The sequence below is a fragment of the Salvelinus sp. IW2-2015 genome, linkage group LG13, assembly GCF_002910315.2.
Source record: "Salvelinus sp. IW2-2015 linkage group LG13, ASM291031v2, whole genome shotgun sequence".
Taxonomy (NCBI): domain Eukaryota; kingdom Metazoa; phylum Chordata; class Actinopteri; order Salmoniformes; family Salmonidae; genus Salvelinus; species Salvelinus sp. IW2-2015.
In genome coordinates this window covers 47210150-47237149 of record NC_036853.1, presented here as the reverse complement: position 1 = coordinate 47237149, position 27000 = coordinate 47210150, and the positions used below count along the sequence as shown (strand labels likewise).

The window sequence follows — 27000 nt, the reverse complement described above, 5'->3', positions numbered from 1 at the left end:
AATAAATATATTATTATTATTACTAATCATGGGCCGTATGCATTTTTTACTGGTCTATTCTGAGGTAGCTCCTCTCTGAGAAACTCTTCCCAGTAGTGTGTACAGGCGAATGATCTTTCTCCCGTGTGGACTTTCAGGTGTATCTTCAGATGGGGCTGGTGGGAGAACCTCTTCTCAGACTGGGGGCAGCTGTAGGATTTCTCCCCTGTGTGGACTCTCTGGTGCCTCTTCAGGCTGGACAAATGGGAGAAACTGGCACGGTAAAGATGGCAGTCAAACTATTTGTCCCATGTGCATCCTCTGGTGGATCTCCACCTGTTTGGGCAAACGGAAGACTTTCCGACAGAATGAACACAGGAAGAGCTTCTCTTTGCCACCAGATCTACTGATAGCGTTACTACTACTGTAATTTGTCAGTGGGCTTGTGTAGCCATTTACTGTTGAGGCACTGGCATGGTCTGAGGTCTGGTTTAACATTAGGAGAGTGTGAGGAGGACGAAGGCCAGGGAGTGTCTGTGTTGTCACAGGGTCCATGTTCCAGTTGATAGATCCTATAGAAGGCAGGCTGAAGGCAGCACCTGTTAGGGGGTTAACCTGAGGCACCATCAGTCTCTCTGAATCACAACTATAGAATCAGGACGGCTAGCCCAGTCTGTGTCTGTTCTCTTTCGCTGCATACGGACACCTCCCTGTCCCCCCAGACTAAATCTACACCTCGCCCTGGTCTCAGCTAGTCTGTCGTCATGGAGACTAAGTTCGGTTGTTGTTTTATGTTCATCAGTCTGTTTCTGGTTGTGGTTAACAGTGTTGTTCCCCAGCCCAGAGTTGAGGATGCTGACCCATCCACTGACCTCCACTATGTGGCCTCTGGTCCTGGCCTGCTCAGTGATGTCATCCCCCGGGCCCTTGGCTGCACCTGTCTGGGTCTGGGAATCCAAGATGGCCGTCCAGTCTCCTCTGTTAGCCTCCAGCCACTCACCTAAAGAAAGAGGTTACAAAATAGACTTTACAAACATGGCAGAGAAAACTCTACATGTGAAGTTTTTTTTGTTAATTACCAGGTCAAGTTTATACAGTATAATGTGTGTTTTTGGATGTAAACATAGGTTGTATTGATTTCATTTTATGAATGATGAAAATTCAGACAAATTCCCAGGTGCATCACTATTCCCAATGAAGATCTATTACTGTATGTAGGCTATATGTATTTATTCCTTACCTTGCTCTCCCATCGTTAGTCCACTCAGCAGGTCAATGCTCTCTGGTCCGTCTTCTATTGTCTCCTCTTTGACTATCAGCAGATCAGGCTTCCCATCCTCCATGTCTACTGACTGTAAGAGATACAGAGAGAGAGGATGTTGGATCAAGAAATCTGATATGAGCACCCTGCTATGAAGCATCTTCTGATTGGGCAATGAGGGATTGCTATGAGTATAGTCTCGCATTGCCATACCTTCGAAATCACATCGTTGTCACGCCTCCCTTGAAGGTCTGGATAATTTTTGTATTGCAAAAATGATTTGAATGGGCCATGGCTCCCAGGGGCAAGATTCTGATTGGATGTTACAGTTCAAGATCCCTCCCCCATAGCCCTGTTGAATGGGTGCTGTGTGTTGGGGTAGGCCACATTTTGTGGAGAGTTGTTGCGTATGCTGGTTTCAAGTGCTAGTTTTCAAGTTATCAAGTGTGGCCGACAGACTTATATTTATTGAAACTGAAAGTGGATTACGCTAGTAAAGTCAAACGTCACAACACATTCTAAAACGCTCTGGTGACATACACACGTTTTGCCCAGTCGTCCACATGGCTACGCCTTGCTACCACTGGAAATATCTTGAAGATTGCCCATTATTTTGTTTTGGCAAGGACCCAAAAAACAGAGGCAGTGGGAGAACCTACTCAAGTAAGTAAATACGTTATGAAAATGTATTTATTTATTTCAGTACTAGTAGTAGGCCACTTTGTAGGCTAACTCAACTGAGGCGCTATCTAGTTAGCTAACTTTACACCACTTTTCATAAGTGGTCACCAACCTTTCTGAGTCAAGAGCTATCTGATTGGCCTGCGGTAGGCCTATAGGTGCACTTGTTTTAATCTATCTTCAGACAAATGAAATGGTTCAAAATGGGAACACTTTGCCTTTCTGGCACAAGGGCTGCTGAATAAAGTGCACCTACCACCAACAGCGCGAAACAAATAAAAAAAAATATGCACGCAAGGCTTTATCTTTGTATTTTTTACAGAAATGTTTGGTGATCCACATGGAATGCCTTGGAGAATGCATTGGTGACCACTCTGCTTTACACACTGTTTAGCTAAGGGAATTAAATGTAATCAGGAAGCTAGCTTTCTATTAGCTGGAAATATGGATGTAATCATTGTAAATTAAAAACACAGTCTCCAAATGCATTTGTAGATAACAGCCATGGAAGAGGGTGAAATTGCAGCCCCAGCTGTCAGTAAAGGGAGAGTGTAGACTACCGGACAGGGCAGGTCATTTTGTGGCGAGGACATTATGAAAAGATTCTCCAGTTCCAGTCCCTAGAGGAAAACTATGAGGACAGAGAGATAATAGCAACATAATATTCAGTAATGTCTAATTTGAGAATAATGAAGCCTGTGTCTTTGTGATGTTTTCTGTCCTCAGATATGTAAAGCTGTGAAAGCCTCTGTTTGCAGAGAGGTCCCAAGAGACTAATGGCGCATTTCCATATCAGAGTTTTCTGTTTCCATCTACGAGGGCCGGCACCTGTGTCTCACTGGGCCATGGTTCCAGCGGACCTGCTCTCACTTTGGGCCCAAGGCAAGCCACTGGTACTTTTCAGCTAACTGTGAACTTTAACACCTTCTCACAAAACAACTGTGTATACCATCAGGATTTTTTCCATACAATATGTGCTAACATAGGTAGGCCTATCTAGAGTGCATTCGGAAAGTATTCAGACCCCTTGACTTTTTCCACATTTTGCTACGTTACAGCCTTGAATTGATTGAATTACATTTTTCCTCCTCAATCTCCACACAATACCTAATAATGACAATGTGAAAAAAATGTTTTTTGGACATTTTTGGCAAATTTATTAAACATAAAAAACAGAAATACATTATTTACATAACTATTCAGAAACTTTGCTATCAGACTCGAAATTGAGCTCAGGTGCATCCTTTTTCCATTGATCATCATTGAGATGTTTCTACAACATGATTGGAGTCCACCTGTGGTAAATTTAATTGATTGGACATGATTTGGAAAGGCACACACCTGTCTATACATAAGGTCCCACAGTTGACAGTACATGTCAGAATAAAAACCAAACCATGAGGTCGAAGGAAATGTCTGTAGGGCTTTATGGTAGAGTTGCCAGACGGAAGCCACTCCTCACTAAAAGGCACATGACAGCACGCTCTGAGTTTGCCAAAAGGCACCTAAAGGACTCTCAGACCATGAGGAACAAGATTCTCTGGTCGGATGAAACCAAGATTGAACTATGGCCTGAATGCCAAGCGTCACATCTGGAGGAAACCTGACACCATCCCAACGGTGGCAGCATCCTGCTGTGGGGATGTTTTTTAGTGGCAAGGACTGGGAGACTAGTCAGGATCGAGGGAAAGATGGACAAAGCAAAGTACAGAAAGATCCTTGAGGAAAACCTGCTCCAGAGCGCTCAGGACCCCAGACTGGGGTGAAAGTTCACCTTCCAACAGGACAATGACCCTAAACCACAGCCAAGACATCGCAGGAGTGAGTCGATTTGGGACAAGTCTCTGAATGTCCTTAAGTGGCCCAGCCAGAGCCCGGACTTGAACCCGATCGAACATCTCTAGAGAGACCTGAAAATAGCTGTGCAGCGACGCTCCCCATCCAACCTGACAGAGCTTGAAAGGATCTGCATAGAAGAATGGGAGAAACTCCCCAAATCCAGGTGTGCCAAGCTTGTAGCGTCATTCCCAAGAAGACTTGAGGCTGTAATCGCTGCCAAAGGTGCTTCAACAAAGTACTGTGTAAAGGGTCTGAATACTTATGTAAATGTGATATTTCATTTATACATTTTTTGCCAAAAAATAAATAAAAGTTTTTGCATTGTCATTATGGGGTATTTTGTGTTGATTGAGACTTTTTAAAATACATTTCAGAATAAGGGTGTAACGTAACAAAATGTGGAAAAAGTCAACATGTTAGCACATGTTGTATAAAAAAAATACTGTTAAACATCACACACAATGTATAAACCTATTACAATTGGAGCAGGCCAACCCTGCTCGGTGTGCAGGGTTCTGTTTCAGCCCAGCAATAACACACCTGAATCAACTTCTAATGAGTTGGTAATCTAGTAGTGTGCTATTACTCAGCTGGAACAGAAGTCTGTTCACCCAGTAGATCAGGGTTCAGTGGAGGAAGGTTGGCCACCGCTGGTATGGAGTTTGTTTTGTTCACCTGAAATTATGCTTTAGTAATAGTAGCCTACTTGTTACTACTCAATCATCTATTGTTGTTTATACTAAGATATCTAATCTTTACATATGAGTTAGCGTATTTGTACATTATGTAGTGAAGTGTTTAAACTTGATTTAATTGTTAAACTATTATTCAAAATTGATTAATCACATCACAATCCTGCAATAAAGAGGGGAAGGGGTTCTGTCTGTAATGTGTCTGTGTGTCTGTTCTCAAATGAACATGTCCTTCGTGTCTAGCTGTAAGATCTCCAGTCTGTTTTATTTGGTTGTCACTCTGTCTCAGTATCTCAGCTATCTGAATCCATTTGCAGCTTATCATACGGCATGCATCACCAATGCAGCCACAGGCTTATAGTATGATGGCATGACTGGCCTTATGGGCATCTGAAGCAGAGAATATCTAAACTCACACATTGTTTACATGTTGAGCTATACACTCTCAGTTGAAAATGATACCAGTAGACAATGTTTATGAGGCAAACCATATACCAGATTTTGTACATGCCATTTAAGTGCTGACATGTAAAATGGTTTAGTGCAAATCCAACTCTTGTAATTTAGGTACAGTATGACAATAGGGAGTTGACAATTAGGCTATAGGAGATGAGTATTACAGGTAACATATTATGACGTTCATTTTATTTTATTGATTTTAGCAATGTTGCTTGCAAAAAGGTTGCAGTTGTTCCCATAGTATTCAACTCTTTCCGTAGGGTATTCAACAGTTACTGTACATCGTCCGGAGCCTGCTGGTTTTCTGTTCTACCTGATAATTAATTGCATTCACCTGGTGTCCCAGGTCTTAATCAGTCCCCGATTAGAGGGGAAGAATGAAAAAAAGTTTTTAAATGTTTTGTCACTAGTGCTTGTGTTGTTGACATGTTTAGTCCTCACGCACTGTTGCTCTTACGGCATTAATCTGGTGAGCATCTTTGGAGCTCCGTCCAAGCAAGGCATTTGACTGGTTTGACGTGTTGCGATGCGTCACTGGTTTACACCGGGTTTCTCACCCCTCTTTAGCTAATTTCTGCCATGGAACTTTGCCCGGCTTCCCGTTTTAGGGAAACCTGGATAGCGACAAGGCTACTATGAGTACTATGCAAAAATGATAGTTGATATAATACTATGCAAATGTGCTAGTTGATTTGATTACTTGACACTCTTCAATGGTTTGATCATTCAAAGCCATGGTCCCTGTCACGCCCTGACCATAGAGAGACTTTTTATTCTCTATGTTGGTTAGGTCGGGGTGTGACTAGGGTGGGTAATCTAGGTTGTTTTTTTCTATGTTGGCCTGGTATGGTTCCCAATAAGAGGCAGCTGTTTATCGTTGTCTCTGATTGGGGATCATATTTAGGCAGCCATTTCCCCACTGTGTTTTGTGGGATCTTGTTTTTGTGTTGATGCCTGTGAGCACTACAGAACGTCATGTTTTGTTTATTCTTTATTATTTTGTTGTGCGGTTCACTTACATAATAAATAAATATGTCGAACCGATATGAGTATGATTACAACGACGATCGTGACAGTCCCACACTTAAGACAACATTTATCAAGACATGGGCCCATATCCACAAAGAGTCTCAGAGTAGGTCTGCTGATCTAGAATCTTTCCAAATAATCTTATTCATTATGATCTAAAAGGCAAAACTGATCCTAGACTACTCCTGCTCTGAGAGGCTTTGTGGATATGGACCAGTGGAGGCTCCTCAGAGGAGGAAGAGGAGGGCCATCCTCCCAAATGAATTTCATAAAAATACATTTTAAACATTTACGAAGTTCTCCTTTTTAGATAAAACTACGAAATAATTGATTGAAACACTGTTTTGCAATGAAGTTCTACAGTAGCCTCAACAGCAATCTGTAGGGTAGCACCATAATGTAGCCGGGGGAGAGCTAGCGTCCTCCCTCTTGTTACATTGACTTCAATACAAAACCTAGGAAGCTCTTGGTTCTCACACCCTTCCATAGACTTACACAGTAATTATGACAACTTCCGGAGGACATCCTCCAACCTATCAGAGCTCTTGCAGCATGAACTGACATGTTGTCCACCCAATCAAAGGATCAGAGAATGAATCTAGTACTGAAAGCATAAGCTACAGCTAGCTAGCACTGCAGTGCATACAATGTGGTGAGTAGTTTACTCAAAGAGAGAGAAAGACAATAGTTGAACAGTTTTGAACAAATTAATTTCTTCAAAAATGAAGGAGAAGCAAGAGAGAGAGTGTCATTTTTTTCACTTTCAGTTTCACCTACTTAGCTAGCTAGTTTAGCTTACTCAAAACACCTGGCTCAAACAGAAGGATGCTATGTTAGCTAGCTGGCTATGACTATCCAACACAATACTGGAACTCTTCCAAGTCAAGGTATGCACGCAAGTCTTTATCGTTGTATTAATTTATTTCCACCGGGGCCCGCCGGTATAAATATAATATTGTAGCGTGTTTACTAATGCATAAGTTCTATTAGCTATGTTGACTGGGATGTTACTTTAGCTAATATGGGGACAACAATGTAGGCTGTGTGTAGCGGTTAGGATATGATTTGAAAAGGTTTCTTCGCCTGGACACATACAGCTGATGTGTTTTGCATTGAAGTCCACAAACGAAGGGAAAGGGTGAGAGGAGGAGAACGCATGGATGCGAGAAGGAATACAACGTGGCTGTTATGAAAGTGAACAAAACAGGGATAAACATACCTGAATTTGTCCAATAGAAACTCTAATTTGCAATTGTTGGACTAATGATTACACCCAAGATCAGCTAGATGTGTCACTGTCTGTCATCTCAACATTTTCTCTCGACCTGTGTGCGGCTACATTGTAAACTTTAATTCATTGGCTAGGTTGTAACAACCTCATGATGGGTATAGGGAAAAATTTTGCATCACGTAGTAGCCTAAACCTATTGATGTTACATTGAACTGGGTGCTCATGAAAAAAAATCGGCCTCCCTCATCATCAAAACCACAACTGATATGGACCTAATACCATAAAGACAGTTCACAGTGGGCTCACCTCAGTGAGACTGTGTGTGGTCCTGTGCTGCTCAGCTGGTTCCTCTGTTGATTCAGGTGTAGTCTGGTTGTCCTCCATGACCATGGTCCACTCAGGGTTTCCAAGACCCTCCTCACACCCCTCCTCCTTCACCAGGAGCACCTCTGGACCCTCCTTCTCCTGGAAGAGACAGGTGATACAGATTATTACACAGACATACACTCCCTCAGGTACGTACATACGTCTCTACGTTTGAGTCCTATGTTGTAGTTACAGAATTACTTTATTGTTCAGAAAGTATTCACACCCCATAACTTTTTCAAATGTTGTTTACAGCCTGAATTTGAAATGGATTACATTTAYATTTGTTGTCACTGGCCTACACACAATACCCCATAATGTCAAAGTGGAATCATGTTTTTGGAAATGTTTACAAATTAATTAAAAATTAAAGGCTGAAATGTCTTGAATCAATAAGTATTCAATCTATTTGTTATGGCAAGCCTAAATAAGTTCAGGAGTAACAATTTGCTTAACAAGTCACATAATACGTTGCATGGACTCACTCTGTCTGCAATAATAGAGTTTAACATGAAATTTGAATTACTACCTCATCTCTGTACCCCACACATACAGATAATTGTAAGGTCCCTCAGTCGAGCAGTGAATTTCAAACACAGATTCAACCACAAAGACCAAGGAGGTTTTCCAATGCCTCGCAAAGAAGAGCACCTATTGGTAGAGATTGAATATCCTTTTGAGCATGGTGAAGTTATTAATTACACTTTGGATGGTGTATCAATACACCCAGTTACTACAAAGATACAGGAGTTCTTCCTAACTCAGTTGCCGGAGAGGAAGGAAACAGCTCAGGATTTCACCATAGTGACTTTAAAAGAGTTACAAAGTTTAATGGCTGTGATAGGAGCAAACTGAGGATGGATCAACAATATTGCAGATACTCCACAATACTATGCTAATTGACAGAGTGAAAAGAAGGAAGACTGTACAGAATACAAATATTCCAAAACATGCATCCTGTTTGCTACAAGGCACTAAAGTAATACTGCAGAAAATATGTCAAAGCAATTCACTTTTTGTCCTGAGTACAAAGTGTTATGTTTTGGTCAAATCCAATACAACACATTAGAGTATCAGTCTCCATATTTTCAAGCATAGTGGTTGGTGGCTGAATCGTGCTATGGGTATGCTTATAATCGTTAAGGACTGGGTAGTTTTTTAGGATAAAAAATGTATTGAATGGAGTTAAGCACAAGCACAACCCTAGCGGAAAACCTGGTTCAGTCTGCTTTCCACCAGACACTTGGAGATGAATTGACCTTTCAGCAGGACAATAACCTAAAACACAAGGCCAAATCTACACTGGGGTTTCTCACCAAGACAGTGAATGTTCCTGAGTGGCTGAGTTACAGCTTTGATATAAATCTACTTAAACATCTATGGCAAGACCTGAAAATGGTTGTATAGCATAGATCAACAAACAATTTAACACAGCTTGAAGAATTTTGAAAATAATAATTGGCAAATGTTGCAAAATCCAAGTGTGGAAAGCTCTAAGAGACTTACCCAGAAAGACTCACAGCTGTAACCGCTTCTACAAAGTATTGATAAGGGGTGTGAATACTTATATAAATAAGATATTTCTGTGTTTAATTTTCAATAAATTAGCAAACATTTATAAAAACATTTCACTTTGTCATTATAGGGTATTGTGTGTAGACGGGTGAGGATTTTTTTAAATTTAAACCAGTTTCGAATTCAGGCTGTAACACAACCAAAATGTGGAATAGATCACAGGGTATGAATACTTTCTAAGGGCACTGTAAATATATTGTGGTTAAATATGAGTGTGCTATGATAAGCCATCAGACAAACCTGACTAAACTATTTTGATGTGTACAGTTGTGGCCAAACGTTTTGAGAATGACACAAATATTGATTTCCACAAAGTTTGCTGCTGCAGTGTCTTTAGATATTTTTGTCAGATGTTACTATGGAATACTGAACTATAATTACAAGCATTTCATAAGTGTCAAAGGCTTTTATTGACAATTACATGAAGTTGATGCAAAGAGTCAATATTTGCAGTGTTGACCCTTCTTTTTCAAGACCTCTGCAATTTGCCCTGGTATGCTGTCAATTAACTTCTTGGCCACATCCTGACTGATGGCAGCCCATTCTTGCATAATCAATGCTTGGAGTTTGTCAGAATTTGTGGGTTTTTGTTTGTCCACCCGCCTCTTGAGGATTGACCATAAATTCTCAATGGGATTAAGGTCTGGGGAGTTTCCTGGTCATGGACCCAAAATATCGATGTTTTGTTCCCCGAGCCACTTAGTTATCACTTTTGCCTTATGGCAAGGTGCTCCATCATGCTGGAAAAGGCATTGTTCGTCACCAAACTGTTCCTGAATGGTTGGGAGAAGTTGCTCTCGGAGGATGTGTTGGTACCATTCTTTATTCATGGCTGTGTTCTTAGGCAAAATTGTGAGTGAGCCCACTCCCTTGGCTGAGAAAGCAACACCACACATGAATGGTCTCAGGATGCTTTACTGTTGGCATGACACAGGACTGATGGTCGCTCACCTTGTCTTCTCCAGACAAGCTATTTTCCGGATGCCCCAAACAATCGGAAAGGGGATTCATCAGAGAAATGACTTTACCCCAGTCCTCAGCAGTCCAATCCCTGTACCTTTGGCTAAATATCAGTCTGTCCCTGATGTTTTTCTTGGAGAGAAGTGACTTCTTTGCTGCCCTTCTTGACACCAGGCCATCCTCCAAAAGTCTTCACCTCACTGTGCGTGCAGATGCACTCACACCTGCCTGCTGCCATTCCTGAGCAAGCTCTGTACTGGTGGTGTCCCGATCCCGCAGCTGAATCAACTTTAAGAGATGGTCCTGGCGCTTGCTGGACTTTCTTGGGCGCCCTGAAGCCTTCTTCACAACAATTGAACCGCTCTCCTTGAAGTTCTTGATGATCCGATAAATGGTTGATTTAGGTGCAATCTTACTGGCAGCAATATCCTTGCCTGTGAAGCCCTTTTTGTGCAAAGTAATGATAACGGCACGTGTTTCCTTGCAGGTAACATGGTTGACAGAGGAAGAACAATGATTCCAAGCACCACCTCCTTTTGAAGCTTCCAGTCTGTTATTCGAACTCAATCAGCATGACAGAGTGATCTCCAGCCTTGTCCTAGTCACACTCACACCTGTGTTATTAACAGAGAGGTCACTGACATGATGTCAGCTGGTCCTTTTGTGGCAGGGCTGAAATGCAGTGGAAATGTTTTTTGGGGATTCAAGTCATTTGCATGGCAAAGAGGGACTTTCAATTAATTGCAATTCATCTGATCACTCTTCATAACATTCTGGAGTATATGCAAATTGCCATCATACAGACTGAGGCAGTAGACTTTGTGAAAATGAATATTTGTGTCATTCTCAAAACTTTTGGCCACGACTGTATAGTGGGTGTTTGTGTGTTGGTAATGTATTTATTTATATTTAAATGTATATTGGTTATAAAGCACTGTTGTGTGTATGCAGAGTAGGGTGAGATCAGATGTATACTAAAGAGAGTCTCAATAAAAGTCTTAGAATGAAAAGTCCCATGTTGTGTTTATTAAACATAAGTGTTAATTACACCATACGAAAACCTCACATACACGTCTCAACAACAAAAAAATCATTGTGAACTTGATAAACTGCATTAATTTAAAAAATAAAGTAGTTCAATGGAAGTAATGAAATAGACATTTGTGAACATCATATAGCCTACACAGTACAAACACAATATGTAAGACACTCATTAGGCGTATATATGCCTTATATATCACACAATGTGTTGATGCAATGTTCTACCCAGGAATCTTCCACGCTGAAGTCTGTTTCAACACCGAAACTCTTGTTATTCCAAATGCATCTATGGGTCTTTTTAGCTGACAACAACCAAAATMAATCTTTGTCTTTAATGCAGGGTTTGATCTAAACATCAGAAGCTATTGAGTGGAATGGTTACTTTCTATATTACAGAGTGGGATGGTTTTTCTGCTGGTGTATCCTGAGGCATCTCCTCTCTGAAAAACTCTTCCCGCAGTGCATACAGGCGAATGGCTTCTCTCCAGTGTGGACCTTCAGGTGCATCTTCAGCTGGTCCTGGCGAGAGAACATCTTCTCACACTGTGGGCAGCTGTAGGGTTTCTCCCCTGTGTGGACTCTCTGGTGCCTCTTCAGGTGGTGCTGGTGGGAGAACCTCTTCTCACACTGGGTACAGCTGAAGGGTTTCTCCCCTGTGTGGACCCTCTGGTGGATKTCCACATTCTGGAGGCAGCTGAAGCCTTTGTGACAGAACATGCAGAGGAACCGTTTCTCTTTACTATTGCCTGATGTTGTTGCCCCTCCCCGAGCCTGAGCTTTAGCCCTGTCATTTGAGTTCAATACCTGATCAAAAAGGACACGGACATGTGAATCGGAAGGCTCTAACGACGTGGACACTGGACCGCGTTCCCTGAACGCGTGTAAAGGGGAGTGGGTTGCGACATTTAGATTTGTCTCTAAGCTTTCCCTGTAGTCAAAGAAGTCACTGGTGTTGCCCTGCGAGTGTCCTTCTCCTAAGTGAGTTTCGTCTGCATTCCATGACAGAGAAACGTCGCTCTCCACTTTCACAGTCACTTCATCTACGACCAGACCCTCCCCTTTCTTATCTAGGAACCCTTCAGAGTTTACACTACTACTGTACCGGTTCCAGTCACCTCTCATTGGATTAGTCGGTGTATCTAAGCCCAAAGGCATGTCACCAGGTATCATCTCTATAACGTATGAACAGGACGGATCATTGCCAGTCTGTGACACGTCACTCGAGTCCTGATGGGACAGAACAGTCCTCGGGCTTGGGTTACCGTAAAGTCTATACTCTGAGCGGGGAGCAGGAGCACAGCTCAGTGATTCCAGCCCCGTTAAAGTCTCGGTGTCTGTCTCTGACTTGAGGGCGGCGTTCTGCGTTCCACTGACCTCCGTGATGCTGCGTCTGATCCTGGGCTGCGCTGGAGCGGTGGTGGGGTCCTCCGTGGCTACAGGGGGCGCCACTTCAGCCGCTGCTTCCACCTGGATGTTTCTGCTGTGACGTGGGTCCTCCTCTCCTTCAGACCTCTCCTGCTTGACCCCAGGACCTGCAGCCTCTGCATCTGCAGACTGACACAAGAAGAGAAGAGGTTAATAACCACTTAACCCTATTCTCAACAGGCTGGTCGAGCATGTTTTGACAATGGATTTAGAACTGGATTTTAAAGAAATCTTCACTAGAACTTTATTGGTCAACTCCCCCAGCCCTCCTGCAMCAATTTACATAATTTGTATAATTTTGGGTTGCTACAGTTCAGTGTTGTGGCATTAACTTTGTCCACTCAGAAGGCTGTAAGAAAACAAAAAATGAGTCACCAAAGGTATGGGATAAAGGCAGGAATTACATTTGTGAGGGATTAATATTGTTCCATTCATGTTAGTATAGACCTCGAAGAGTAGGAATATGAAAATAAATAGTTAAAATGTAAAAAAGCTAACAAGCAAAAAAAAATACAAATGGACATATCAACATGTCAGTAAAAAGTACGGTGGACTGAGATTGGTATATATATCTTTTATTAAAAATACTTATTTTGCTGAAAAATATTGCCATATATTCTCAAAATGTAGTCTGAACATGTGAGAAACATGGTGGAAGAACCTGGATCATTATTAATTTAAGAAAACCATTTTGAGGGACATTGCACTATACACTACCTGAAAATGCATTGAAAACATTTTAATATATACTGAACAAAAATGTAAACACAACATGTAAAGTGTTCGTCCCATGTTTCATGAGCTAAAAAAAGATCCCAGAAATCTTTCATATGCACAAAAAAGTTTATTTCTCTCAAATGTTTTATTTACATCCCTGTCAGTGAGCATTTCTCCTTTGCCAAGATAATCCAGCCACCTGACAGGTGCGGCATATCAAGAAGCTGATTAAACTGCATGATCATTATACAGGTGCATCTTGTGCTGGAGGCAATAAAAAGTGCTCTAAAAATGTGCAGTTTTGTCACACAACACAATACCAAAGACGTCTCAAGTTGAGAAAGGGTTCAATTGGCATGCTGACTGCAGCAATGTCCACCAGAGCTGTTGCCAGAAAATGTAATGTTAATTTCTCTACCATAAACCGCCTCCAACAGCATTTTAGAGAATTTGAAACCGGCCTCACAACTGCAGACGACGTGTAACCACTGTGGTGGTTATTTCTTTATTATCAAATGAGGAGAGACAAACTTATCACACAAGTCAAAGTTCTACTTAAACTAAATCTTTATGCACATATTAATAAGGAAAGCATGTCACACCACACACAAGTGAATTAATGTCAGTGCTCTGCAATAACTATGGCTGGTCGACACAACACTCTTGACTGTTGTGTTGAGAGCCCCGACACAAAGAATACAAATACCTTTTATAGCAAAGATACACCCTCTTAGTCTACATGACAAACAACAGAAGTGTGGAATGGGTCACAAGGTTAGGATTCATACAAAAGGAAATCAATAATTCACAGCAGACAGTATCTGCTGTAAAGATTGTTCTCATTGTGTGGAAACCAGAGTCATTATCCATACTCGTCATCTCCACCTTGGTACCTCCCAGTACACAAACACCAACTCATGCTATGGAATGGGGTCTTTAGGTTATCACCAAAGGCATCGTAAATCCAGTGTCAGCATTAAGTGCCAAAGGCCCAACTCTGTAGAACACACACAGATGAGAGTGTTCTAAGAACCCCCTATTCTATTCCATAAAACAACCATTTTATGCAGTAACAGTATTATAACATAATATTGTAATTTTGCTCTCACACAACACCAGCCCAGGACCTACACATCCGGCTTCTTCACCTGCGGGATCATCACCCGGACAGCTGATGAAACTGTGGGTTTGCACAACCAAAGAATTTCTGTACAAACTGTCAGAAACGGTCTCAGGGAAGCTCATCTGTGTGTTCGTCATCATCATCAGTAGGGTCTTGGCCTGACTGCAGTTCGGCGTTGTAACCGACTTCAGTGGGCAAATGCATAACTTCGATGGCCACTGGCACGCTGGAAAAGTGTGCTCTTCACGGATGAATCCCGGTTTCAACTGTACCTGGCAGACGGCAGGTATGGCGTCGTCTGGGCGAGCGGTTTGCTGACGTTAACTTTGTGAACAGAGTGCCCCATGGTGGGGTTATGGTATGGGCAGGCATAAACTACGGACAACGAACACAATTGCATTTTATCAATGGCAATTTGACTGATTTCCATATATCAACAATAACTCAGTAAAATCTTTGAGACTGTTGCAAGATGCGTTTATATTTTTGTTCAGTATATATCTTATATGACCATGTTTTCATGAATTTGACGATGCAAATTTGGAGCAAAATCTTAGGCTACAATACAAGGAACCTGGAAGTACCACTTTCATGGCGTATTGGATAACAATCTTGTAGGGAGGTCCCTCAAGCTCCCCATGGCAGATAAATAAAGACGTAAATGTAAGCAAGTGAAAAGGGGAGCCTTTCTGAAATAGACGGGCCACATTTCATTTACTGTAATTCTTAATGCAACACTATTACACTGACCTCCAGTGGTGTAGTGGTGCCTGGAGAAGTGGGTACATTCTAATTTTGAAAAGAAAAATCCCAAAACGGCCTACCTGGAGAAGGATAGGTGCCCTGTGTGAAAAATGATGAAAAACAGTGTCATACAGTGTATTCGGAAAGTATTCAGACCCCTTGACTTTTTCCACGTTTTGTTACATTACAGCCTTATTCTAAAATTGATTACATTTTTTTTCTCCCCCTCATCAACATACACAATACCCTATAATGACAGAGCAAAAACAGTTTGTTTGCAAATTTATAAAACTAAAAACCTGAAATATAACATTTACATATAGTACCAATCAAACATTTGGACACACCTACTAATTTCAGGATTTGTCTTTATTTTTACTATTTTCTACATTGTGAAGACATCAAAACTGTGAAATAACATATATGGGATCATGTAGTAACCAAATCAAAATATATTTTATATTTGAGATTCTTCAAAGTAGCCACCCTTTGCCTCGATGACAGCTTTGCACACGCTTGGCATTCTCTCAACCAGCTTCATGAGGTAGTCACCTGGAATGCATTTAAATTAACAGGTGTGCCTTGTTAAAAGTTAATTTGTGGAATTTCTTTCCTTTTTAATGCGTTTGAGCCAAGGTAGGGGTGGTATACAGAAGATAGCCCTATTTGGTAAAAGACCAAGTCCATATTATGGCAAGAACATCTCAAATAAGTAAAGAGAAATGACAGTCCATCATTGCTTTAAGATATGAAGGTCAGTCAATGTAGAACATTTCAAGAACTTTGAAAGTTTCTTCAAGAGCAGTTGCAAAAAAAAACGGCTCTCATGAGGACCGACACAGGAAAGGAAGACCCAGAGTTACCTCTGCCGCAGAGGGTAAGTTCAATTAGAGTTAACTGCACCTCAGATTGCAGCCCAAATAAATGCTGCAAAGAAACTACTACTAAAGGACACTAAAAAGAATAGACTTGCTTGGGCCAAGAAACACGAGCAATGGACCTTGGTCTAATGAGTCCAAATTTGAGATTTTTGGTTCCAACCGCCGTGTCTTTGTGAGACGCAYAGTAGTGCGAACGGATCTCCACATGTGTGGTTCCCACGGTGAAGCATGGAGGAGGAGGTGTGATGGTACTTTGCTGGTGACACTGTCTGTGATTTATTTAGAATTCAAGGCAGACTTAACCAGCATGGTTATCTCAGCGATAAGCCATCCCATCTGGTTTGCGCTTAGTGGGACTATCATTTCAACAGGACAATGACCCAACACACCTCCAGGCTGTGTAAGGGCTATTTGACCAAGAAGGAGAGTGATGGAGTGGTGCATCAGATGACCTAGCCTACACAATCACCTGACCTCAACCCAATTGAGATGGTTTGGGATGAGTTGGACCGCAGAGTGAAGGAAAAGCAGCCAACAAGTGCTCAGCATATGTGGTAACTCCTTCAAGACTGTTGGAAAAGCATTCCAGGTGAAGCTGGTTGAGAGAATGCCAAGTGTGTGCAAAGCTGTCATCAAGGCAAAGGGTTGCTACTTTGAAGAATTTGTTTAACACTTTTTTGGTCACTACAGGATTCCATGTGTTATTTCATAGTTTTGATGTCTTCACTAATATTCTACAATGTAGAAAATAGTAAAAATAAAGAAAAACGCTTGAATGAGTAGGTGTGTCCAAACTTTTGACTGGTACTGTAAGTATCCAAACCCTTTACTCAGTACTTTGTTGAAGCACCTTTAGTAGCGATTATAGCCTAGAGTCTTCTTGGGTATGACACTACAAGCTTGGCACACCTGTAATTGGGGAGTTCCTCCCATTCTTCTATGCAGATCCTCTCAAGCTCTGTCAGCAGGTATGGCGTTGGATGATGAGCGTCGCTGCAGAGCTATTTTCAGGCCTCTCAAGAGATTTTCGATCGGGTTCAAGTCCGGTCTCTGGCTGGGCCACTCAAGGACATTCAGAGACTTGTCCCGAAGCTTGGTCGGAAGCTTGGCCGAAGCTTGGTCAGTCTTGGCTGTGTGCTTAGGGTTGTGGTATTGTTGGAAGATCAACCTTCGCCCCAATCTGAGGTCCGGAGCGCTCTGGAGCAGGTTTTCATCAAGGATCTCTCTGTACTTTGCTCCGTCATCTTTCCCTTGATCATGACTAGTCTCCCAGTCCCTGCCTCTGAAAAACATCCCCACAGCATGATGCTGCCACCACCATGCTTCACCGTATCAAAGGTGCCAGGTTTCCCTGCAGATGTCACGCTTGGCATTCAGGCTAAAGAGTTCAATCTTGGTTTCATCAGACCAGATAATCTTCTTACTCATGGTTTGAGAGTCCTTTAGGTGCCTTTTGGCAAACTCCAAGCGAGCTGTCGTGCCTTTTACTGAGGAGTGGCTTCCGTCTGGCCACTCTACCATAAAGGCCTGATTGGTGGAGTGCTGCAGAGATGGTTGTCTTTCTGGAAGGTTCTCCCATCTCCACAGATGAACTCAGGAGCTCTGACAGAGTGACCATTGGATTCTTGGTCACGTCCCTGACCAAGGCCTTTCTACCCCAATTTCTCCGTTTGGCCGGACGGCCAGCTCTAGGAAGTCTTGATGGTTCCAAACTTCTTCCATTTAATGATGGAGGCCACTGTGTTCTTGGGGACCCTCAATGAAGCAGACATTTTTTGGTACCGTTCCCCAGATCGGTGCCTCGACACAATCCTGTCGGAGCTCTACGGACAATTCCTTCGACCTCATGGCTTGGTTTTTGCTCTGACATGTACTATCAACTGTGGGACATTATATAGACAGGTGTGTGCCTTTCCAAATCATGTCCAATCAATTGAATTTAACACAGGTGGACTCCAATCAAGTTGTAGATACATTTCAAGGATGATCAATGGAAACAGGATGCACATGAGCTCAATTCCGAGTCTGATAGCAAAGGGTCTGAATACTTATGTAAATAAGGTATCTGTTTTTTATATTTAATACATTTGCAAAAATGTCTAAAACCCTGTTTTCGCTTTGTCATTATGGTGTATTGTGTGTGGTATTATTTAATAATTTTAGAATAAGACTGTAACGTAACAAAATGTGGAAAGGCAGGGGTCTGAATATTTTCCAAAATGTACTGTACACTCTGAATGACCTAAAATGATATACAGTGGCTTGCGAAAGTATTCACCCCCCTTGGCATTTTTCCTATTTTGTTGCCTTACAACCTGGAATTAAAATATTTTTGGGGGGTGTTTGTATCATTTGATTTAAACAACATGCCTACCACTTTGAAGATACAAAATATGTTTTATTGTAAAACAAACAAGAAATAAGACAACAAAACAGAAAACTTGAGCGTGCATAACTATTCACCCCCCCCCCCCCAAAACCAATACTTTGTAGAGCCACCTTTTGCAGCAATTACAGCTGCAAGCCTCTTGGGGTAGGTCTCTATAAGCTTGGCACATCTAGCCACTGGGATATTTGCCCATTCTTCAAGGCAAAACTGCTCCAGCTCCCTCAAGTTGGATGGGTTCTGCTGGTGTACAGCAATCTAAGTCATACCACAGATTCTCAATTGGATTGAGGTCTGGGTTTGACTAGGCCATTCCAAGACATTGAATGTATCCCCTTAAACCACACGAGTGTTGCTTTAGCAGTATGCTTAGGGTCATTGTCCTGCAGGAAGGTGAACCTCCATCCCAGTCTCAAATCTCTGGAAGACTAACAGGTTCCCTCAAGAATTTCCCTGTATTTAGTGCACTCCATCATTCCTTCAATTCTGACCAGTTTCCCAGTCCCTGCCGATGAAAAACATCCCCACAGCATGATGCTGCCACCACCATACTTCACTGTGGGGATGGTGTTCTCGGGTGATGAGAAGTGTTGGGTTTGCGCCAGACATAGCGTTTTCCTTGATGGCCAAAAAGCTAAATTTGAGTCTCATCTAACCAGATTACCATCTTCCATATGTTTGGGGAGTCTCCTACATGCCTTTTAGCGAACACCAAACGTGTTTGCTTGCAATTGCTTTTTTCTGGCCACTCTTCCATAAAGCCCAGTTCTGTGGAGTGTACGGCTTAAAGTGGTCCTATGGACAGATACTCCAATCTCCGCTGTGGAGCTTTGCAGCTCCTTCAGGGTTAACTTTGGTATCTTTGTTGCCTCTGATTAATGCCCCCCTTGCCTGGTCCGTGAGTTTTGGTGGGCGGCCCTCTCTTGGCAGGTTTGTTGTGGTGCCATATTTGTTCCATTTCGTAATAATGGATTTAATGGTGCTCCGCGGGATGTTCAAAGTTTCAGATATTTTAACCCAACCCTGATCTGTACTTCTCCACAACTTTGTCCCTGACCTGTTTGGAGAGCTCCTTGGTCTTCGCGGTGCCACTTGCTTGGTGGTGCCCCTTGCTTAGTGGTGTTGCAGACTCTGGGGCCTTTCAGAACAGGTTTGTATATATACTGAGATCATGTGACAGATCATGTGACACTTAGATTGCACACAGGTGGACTTTATTGAACTAATTATGTGACTTCTGAAGGTAATTGGTTGCACTAGATCTTATTTAGGGGCTTCATAGCAAAGGGGGTGAATACATAGGCACGCACCACTTTTCCATGTAATTCTTTTTGAATTTTTTGAAACAAGTAATTTTTTTCATTTCACTTCCCCAATTTGGACTATATGTCCATTACATGAAATCCAAATAAAAATCAATTTAAATAACAGGTTGTAATGCAACAAAATAGAAAAAATGCCAAGGGGAGTGAATACTTTTGCAAGGCACTGTATCCCATATTGGTCTTTCACTGTCAGGCCAACCTAAGCTGTACTGTGAAAGTAGGCTAAACTGAGTCATACATTCGCAGGTTTCAGACTTTTATTATTATAATGATTTTTTAAAGGCTTTTGCTATCAAAGTCACACGTTTGTAATGAAAAAACAACAAAATTGGATGTAAATCCATAACAATGATTAAGCCACATCAGGAGACAACTTTTTAGGTCTGGGGGGGGGGAAATTTCAAAGGAAATAATTTTTTTGTGTAGTTACCCTTTAAAAGTACACAGGCACTTAGCACTGTTGTTTGGTTAACAGTGTTTCTGTAGCAGGGGAGAACGCATAGATGTGGCTTTTATTTGTAATTTATATGTTCTTTACTTGGCAGTATTCCAAACGGGACATTATTTGTCTTTTTACTTAAACATGCAAACACCATCAGATAGAATTCATCGCAAGCAATGCACTGGGTTAGTCAGATTTGTTCAAATATAACAGAACATATGAACTGGAATGACATTCACTCTCACAGGCTGGCTTGCCAAAAATAACTAACTGAAAGCCACACCCCCAATAAGTGATGAATATGACTGCTTTGAGGCATATGTCCCTGTGCTATTATGGCTATATGCGCCATGCCACTGCCTATTTCGTATGTTTATTTAGCAAACAAGACAGCTCATAATCTAATGCCGTTATCAACCAACAAACCTATATTTTTGTTTTAATTAGCTTTAAAAATGCAAACTTTTCTCAGCCTCGTGGCAAAATGTGTAGAATAGCATCGGGTGAGCTATAAAACTGCAAATGTTTCCCTCTGCCCTATGGCAAAATGTGTAGATCTGCAGGAAATGTGCTTTAAAACTGCACATTTTTCTCTCTGCCCCATGGCAAAATATGCAGGAAGGTACATGCTCTCCCCCCCCATCATAATTATTTTGGGGGGCGCACACACATTTCTGCAGGCCCACCCACCAATATCTGGCTACAGCACTGTTCTGTAGCACGAGATGGAATTTTAAAAACAAAATAGCCACTGGATTGATGGAAATAATCATGATATCATTCTGAAAGGTAGGCTAGTTAACATTTAATTGAGACGGTTATTGGGAAAGCCTTTCCATCTACCAGAGTACGGTTAGGCCAGCATTAGCATCGCTATATTTTCCTGTTCCTTAATTGTTTGAAACCTGGACTTTTTACTTCATATTATGAGGCATGTTTAACCTTGGATCAAAGTAGCCTATAGCCAAAATCCCACCATAGAAAAGTGGAGTCAATTATTTTATAAAGGCTTCCTCATATGCTTTCTCCTATTCTATTGGTTTTCTTTCTTTCATTGTCTAGCAGCCAAGGCATTATCCTTGTCATGTTAGAAACCGATGATAGCTGTTGCATCTTTAGATCTCCCCTCTTTATAAATTTCAAACGGATATTTCCATCTCTGTCCATGAAACCTCTAGCATGTGCGGTACGCATTTTAGAAAGGTGTTTTCCGCAAATTGCATTTTGGAACATCAGCCGTGTGCATATTGCTGCACCCAAAATGTGAAGAAATAATAGTTTATCAACTTTTTAAGCTAAACATTCTGATCTGTTTCATCAGCCTTATTAATTGATATGGCGTATACCTCCACTACACTACTTTGATACCTATCAGTGGGGATTAAGAAATGAGTATACGCAATGCTCACTGAAAAATAAGTGGGTATATGGTGTATAGCCTCCACTACACCACTGCTAACCTCTATCACGATAACGTGCTTGGTCGAGGTTCCGCTCCCCTCATCAACAGTGATTGGTTGGTCATCTCTCCATGTATTTTGTCCTGCTGCCTTCACAAAGCTCCTGTGGCCACCAGTGAGATCTCCTTCACCTGAGAGTTATTGGGGGAAAGAGGTAGTTTAGCTACTGTCAATACTTAACGGTACACTATTTACATTTTTGACACTGTCTAGAATTGGCAAGGATGTAAAGTAACACTTCTCATAACTTTCTATACTATTTAGTGATCGATGTACACTGAACAAAAATATAAACGCATATAAACGCATATAAAGTGTTGGTCCCATGTTTCATGAGCTGAAATAAAAGATCCCAGAAATGTTTCATATGCACAAAACCTTATTTCTCTCAAATGTTGTGCCCAAATTTGTTTACATCCGTTAGTGAGCATATCTAATTTGCCAAGATAATCCATCCACCTGACAGGTGTGGCACCTCAAGAAGCTGATTAAAAAGCATGATCATTACACAGGTGCACCTTGTGCTAGGGACAGTAAAAGCCCACTGTGCAGTTGTCACACAACTCAATGCCACTGATGTCTCAAGTTTTGAGAGAGCGTGCAATTGGCATGGTGACTGCAGGAATGTCCACCAGAGCTGTTGCCAGAGAATGTAATGTTCATGTCTCTACAACCATAAGCTGCCTCCAACGTCGTTTTAGAGAATTTGGCCGTACTTCCAACCGGCCTCACAACCGCAGACCACATGTAACCACACCAGCCTAGGACCTCCACATCCGGCTTCTTCACCTGCGGGATCGTCTGACACCAGCCACCCGGACAGCTGATGAAACTGAGGAATATTTCTGCCTGTAATAAAGCCCTTTTGAGGGGGATAAAAATGTATTCTGATTGGCTGGGCATGGCACCCCAGTGGATGGGCCTGGCTGCCAAGTGGGTGGGCCTATGCCCTCCCAGGCCCACACCTATGTCCAGTCATGTGTAATAGATGTGGGCCTAATTGATTTATTTAAATTGACTGATTTCCTTATATGAACTGTAACTCAGTAAAATATTTGAAATTGTTGCGTTTATATTTTTGTTCACAATATTATGTTCCATTCATCACATTGTTTTCATTGGGAAATAATAGGAAATGCAGTAAATCAAGAATATGGTTAGAATATTTTAGTGTTTTTGCGCTAGATAGCTAAGTAATCAGGGGCATTATTGCATTCTATCCAAAAACTGACCAAGACCCAATTTTATGTAACACATCTGAACGGGAGCGACAGGAACGAAACTATATATGAAAGGCGACAGGCCGCGCAGCCTTGGCCTTCTGCGAAATGTACCTCTTTCCATTCCTCTGTATCGGTCTAGAATCTTGACATTACTGGGACGACTAGCGAGGCTGCGCTCTCGCATTGTCCTGTCTGCGCGCTCCCTTGCTACCTTCAGTTCAAGTAGCTGTAGTTTCCTACGCAATCCCCTGTTTTCTTTCTGGCTTTGAGAAATTTCCAAACGAAACACTGCATAGTCGTCGTCTACGAGTTTACAGATTTCTGCCACGGCTGAATTTGCTAGCACTTCCATGATGGAGGCTATTTGAGTGTGAAAAACCATACAGTTATCCATTGTTAGTTCAGCGTTACCTAAATAACATCTATCAACCAAGTCCTGTCTCCAACGCGAATTAAAGACTACATGGGGTAGGTATGTGATGCTGTGCAGCTAAATTAGTCATATTTGTTCGTCCCATGTTGTTAATTAACGTCGAAATAACAACAAAAACGCTAACGTGGAAATTGTTCTTGGTCACTGTTCACTTCCGTTTAAACTGAAGAGAGAGGATGTTATTGGGTAACGTCATAGCTCAAAGGGTGTGTCTAAATGAAAAAGTATTAGCGCTGTTTTTTTGTTTTTAAATAAGATACCACTAAGAAATCTGTTCCCAAGTATTTCCACACATAATGGAGAGAAACGTGATCGTATACAAATGTGAGCAAGGTTTTAAATGATTGTTTTAGTCTAACATTATATCTGCTTGGGCTTCGTGCGGTAAATTTGCGTTCTACAAATTATTTGTAATTATGTTCTGGCCCCCAACCATCAGCTCAAGAAAAAAATCGGATCAAATCAAAATTGATTGGTCACATACACATGTTTAGCAGATGTTATTGCGAGTGTAGCGAAATGCTTGTGCTTCTAGTCCCGACAGTGCAGTAATATCTAACATGTAATCTAACAATTCCACAACAACTACCTAATACACAGATTTAAGTAAAGGAATGGAATAAGAATATATAAATATATGGATGAGCAATGACAGAGCGGCATAGGCAAAATGCAATAGATGGTATAAAATACAGTATATACATATGAGATGAGTAATGCAAAATATGTGAACATTATTAAAGTGGCATTATTAAAGTGACTAGTGTTCCAGTCCATAAAGTGGCCAGTGATTCCTAGTCTATGCCTATAGGCAGCAGCCTCTAATGTGCTAGTGATGGCTGTTTAACAGTCTGATGGCCTTGAGATAGAAGCTGTTTTTCAGTCTCTCGGTCCCAGCTTTGCTGCACCTGTACTGAACTCGCTTTCTGCATAGTAGCGGGGTGAACAGGCAGTGGCTCGGGTGGTTGTTGTCCTTGATGATCGTTTTGGCCTTCAGTGACATCGGGTGCTGTAGGTATCCTGGAGGGCAGGTAGTTTGCTCCCGGTGATGCGTTGTGCAGACTGCACCACCCTCTGGAGAGCCTTGCGGTTGTGGGAAGTGCAGTTGCCGTACCAGGCGGTGATACAGCCCGACAGGATGCTCTCAATTGAGCTTCTGTAAAAGTTTGTGGGGGTTTTAGGTGACAAGACAAATTTCTTCAGCCTCCTGAGGTTGAAGAGGCGCTGTTGCACACTGTCTGTATGGGTGGATAATTTCAGTTTGTCCGTGATGTGTACACCGAGGAACTTAAAAACTGTCCACCTTCTCCACTGCTGTCCCGTCGATGTGGATAGGGGAGTGCTCCCTCTGCTGTTTCCTGAAGTCCAACTTCATCTCATTTGTTTTGTTGATGTTGAGTGAGAGGTTGTTTTCCTGACACCACACTCCGAGTGCCCTCACCTCCTCCCTGTAGGCTGTCTCCTCGTTGTTGGTAATCAAGCCTACTACTGTTGTGTCGTCTGCAAACTTGATGATTGAGTTGGAGGTGTGCATGGCCACGCAGTCATGGGTGAACAGGGAGTACAGGAGAGGGCTGAGAACACACCCTTGTGGGGCCCCAGTGTTGAGGATTAGCGGGTTGGAGGAAACTTTGCAGTATTGTTTTTTATGTATTATTTCTTACATTGTTAGCCCAGAAAATCTTAAGTGTTATTACATACAGCCGGGAAGAACTATTGGATATCAGAGCAACGTCAACTTACCAGCACTACGACCAGGAATTCGACTTTCCCGAAGTGGAACCTTTGTCTGTACCACCCAGGGCATTTTAACTGATTCCAGAGGCTGACACAAAACAACGCTGCTGGAGAATAGGTAGACGGAGCGGTCTTCTGGTCAGACTTTGGAGGCGCACACCACCCACTGCTCCCGAGTATGTTACTCGCTAATGTCCAGTTTCTAGATAACAAGGTTGCCAAAATTAGGGCACGGGTTGCTTTCCAGAAAGACACCAGGGATTGTAACATACTCTGTTTCAAGGAAACATGGCTCTCTTGGGAAATGCTGTCGGAGTCGGTACAGCCACCTGGATTCTTTGTGCGTTGCGCCAACTGGAAAAAACATCTCTCTGGACAGAAGAAGGGCGGAGGTATATGTTTCATGATTAATGACTCATGGTGTAATTGTAACAACATACAGGAACTCAAATCCTTTTGTTCACCTGACCTAGAATTCCTCACAATCAAATGCCGACCATATTATCTCCCAAGGGAATTCTCCTCGGTTATTGTCACAGCCGTGTATATCCCACCTCAAGCCGAATGCCACGACGGCCCTCAAGGAACTTCACTGGACTTTATGCAAACTGGAAACCATATATCCTGAGGCTGAATTTATTATAYCTGGGGATTTTAACAAAGCAAATTTGAGAACAAGGCTACCTAAATTCTATCAGCATATTGACTGTAGTCTACTCTAACTTCCGCGATGCATACAAGGCCCTCCCCCACCCTCCTTTCGGCAAATCTGACCACGACTCCATTTTGCTCCTCCCTTCCTAGAGGCAGAAACTCAAACAGGATGTACCTGTGCTAAGGACTATTCAACGCTGGTCTGACCAATCCACGCTTCAAGATTGTTTTGATCACGCGGACTGGGACATGTTGTGGGTAGCCTCAGAGAATAATATCGACGTATACACTGATTCGTTGAGTGAGTTTATAAGGAACTGCATAGGAGATGTTGCACCTACTGTGACTATTAAAACCTACCCTAACCAGAAACCGTGGATAGATGGCGGCATTCGTGCAGAACTGAATGGCAAACCACCACATTTAACCGTGGAAAGGTGACTGGGAATATGGCCGAATACAAACAGTGTAGTTATTCCCTCCAAGGCAATCAAACAAGCAAAATGTCAGTACAGAGACAAAGTGGAGTCGCAAATCAAAGGCTCAGACACAAGACGTATGTGAAAGGTTCTACAGACCATCTAGTTGATGACCCCTGCGGTACTGTTTATTACATTACATATCAAATCTCCTATTCATGAAATGTCTAGAATATCATTGTATGCTGTAGCGTTAAGATTTCACTTCACTGGAACTAAGAGACCTAGCTTGAACCATGAAAAACATCATTAATCAAACTCGGAATCGATCAGAAAAACGCCACCAAGACTGATCTGGAGAAGGTCTGTATGGAGGAGTGGGCCAAAATCCCTGCTGCAGTGTGTGCAAACCTGGTCAAGAACTACAGGAAACGTATGATCTCTGTAATTGCAAACAAAGGTTTCTGTACCAAATATTAAGTTCAGCTTTTCTGATGTATCAAATACTTATGTCATGCAATAAAATGCAAATGAATTACTTAAAAATCATACAATGTSATTTTCTGGATTTTTGTTTTAGATTCCGTCTCTCACAGTTGAAGTGTACCTATGATAAAAATGACAGACCTCTACATGCTTTGTAAGTAGGAAAACCTGCAGAATCGGTAGTGTATCAAATACTTGTTCTCCCCACTGTATATAAAGATCCAGTCCATTAAAAAAATTGGAGGCCTCTTACACTTCAGTGTTGTGATGCAAAAATTCTAGCTAAATGCTTGGCGCATAGAATAAAAAACTTATTGTCAGATATTATTCATCCTAATCAGACAGGTTTTTTACATGGACGATACATTGGAGATAATATAAGACAAGTACTGGAAACAATAGAATACTATGAAATATCGGGGAAACCAGGCC

At 41.9% G+C, this 27000-nt stretch overlaps 1 pseudogene; it reads right to left on the bottom strand.

Annotated features, from left to right (window-relative positions):
- The window catches only part of LOC111971297 (uncharacterized), a 56765-nt pseudogene extending 33326 nt beyond the window's left edge, over window positions 1-23439 (bottom strand).
- Window positions 23440-27000: the final 3561 nt, after the last annotated feature.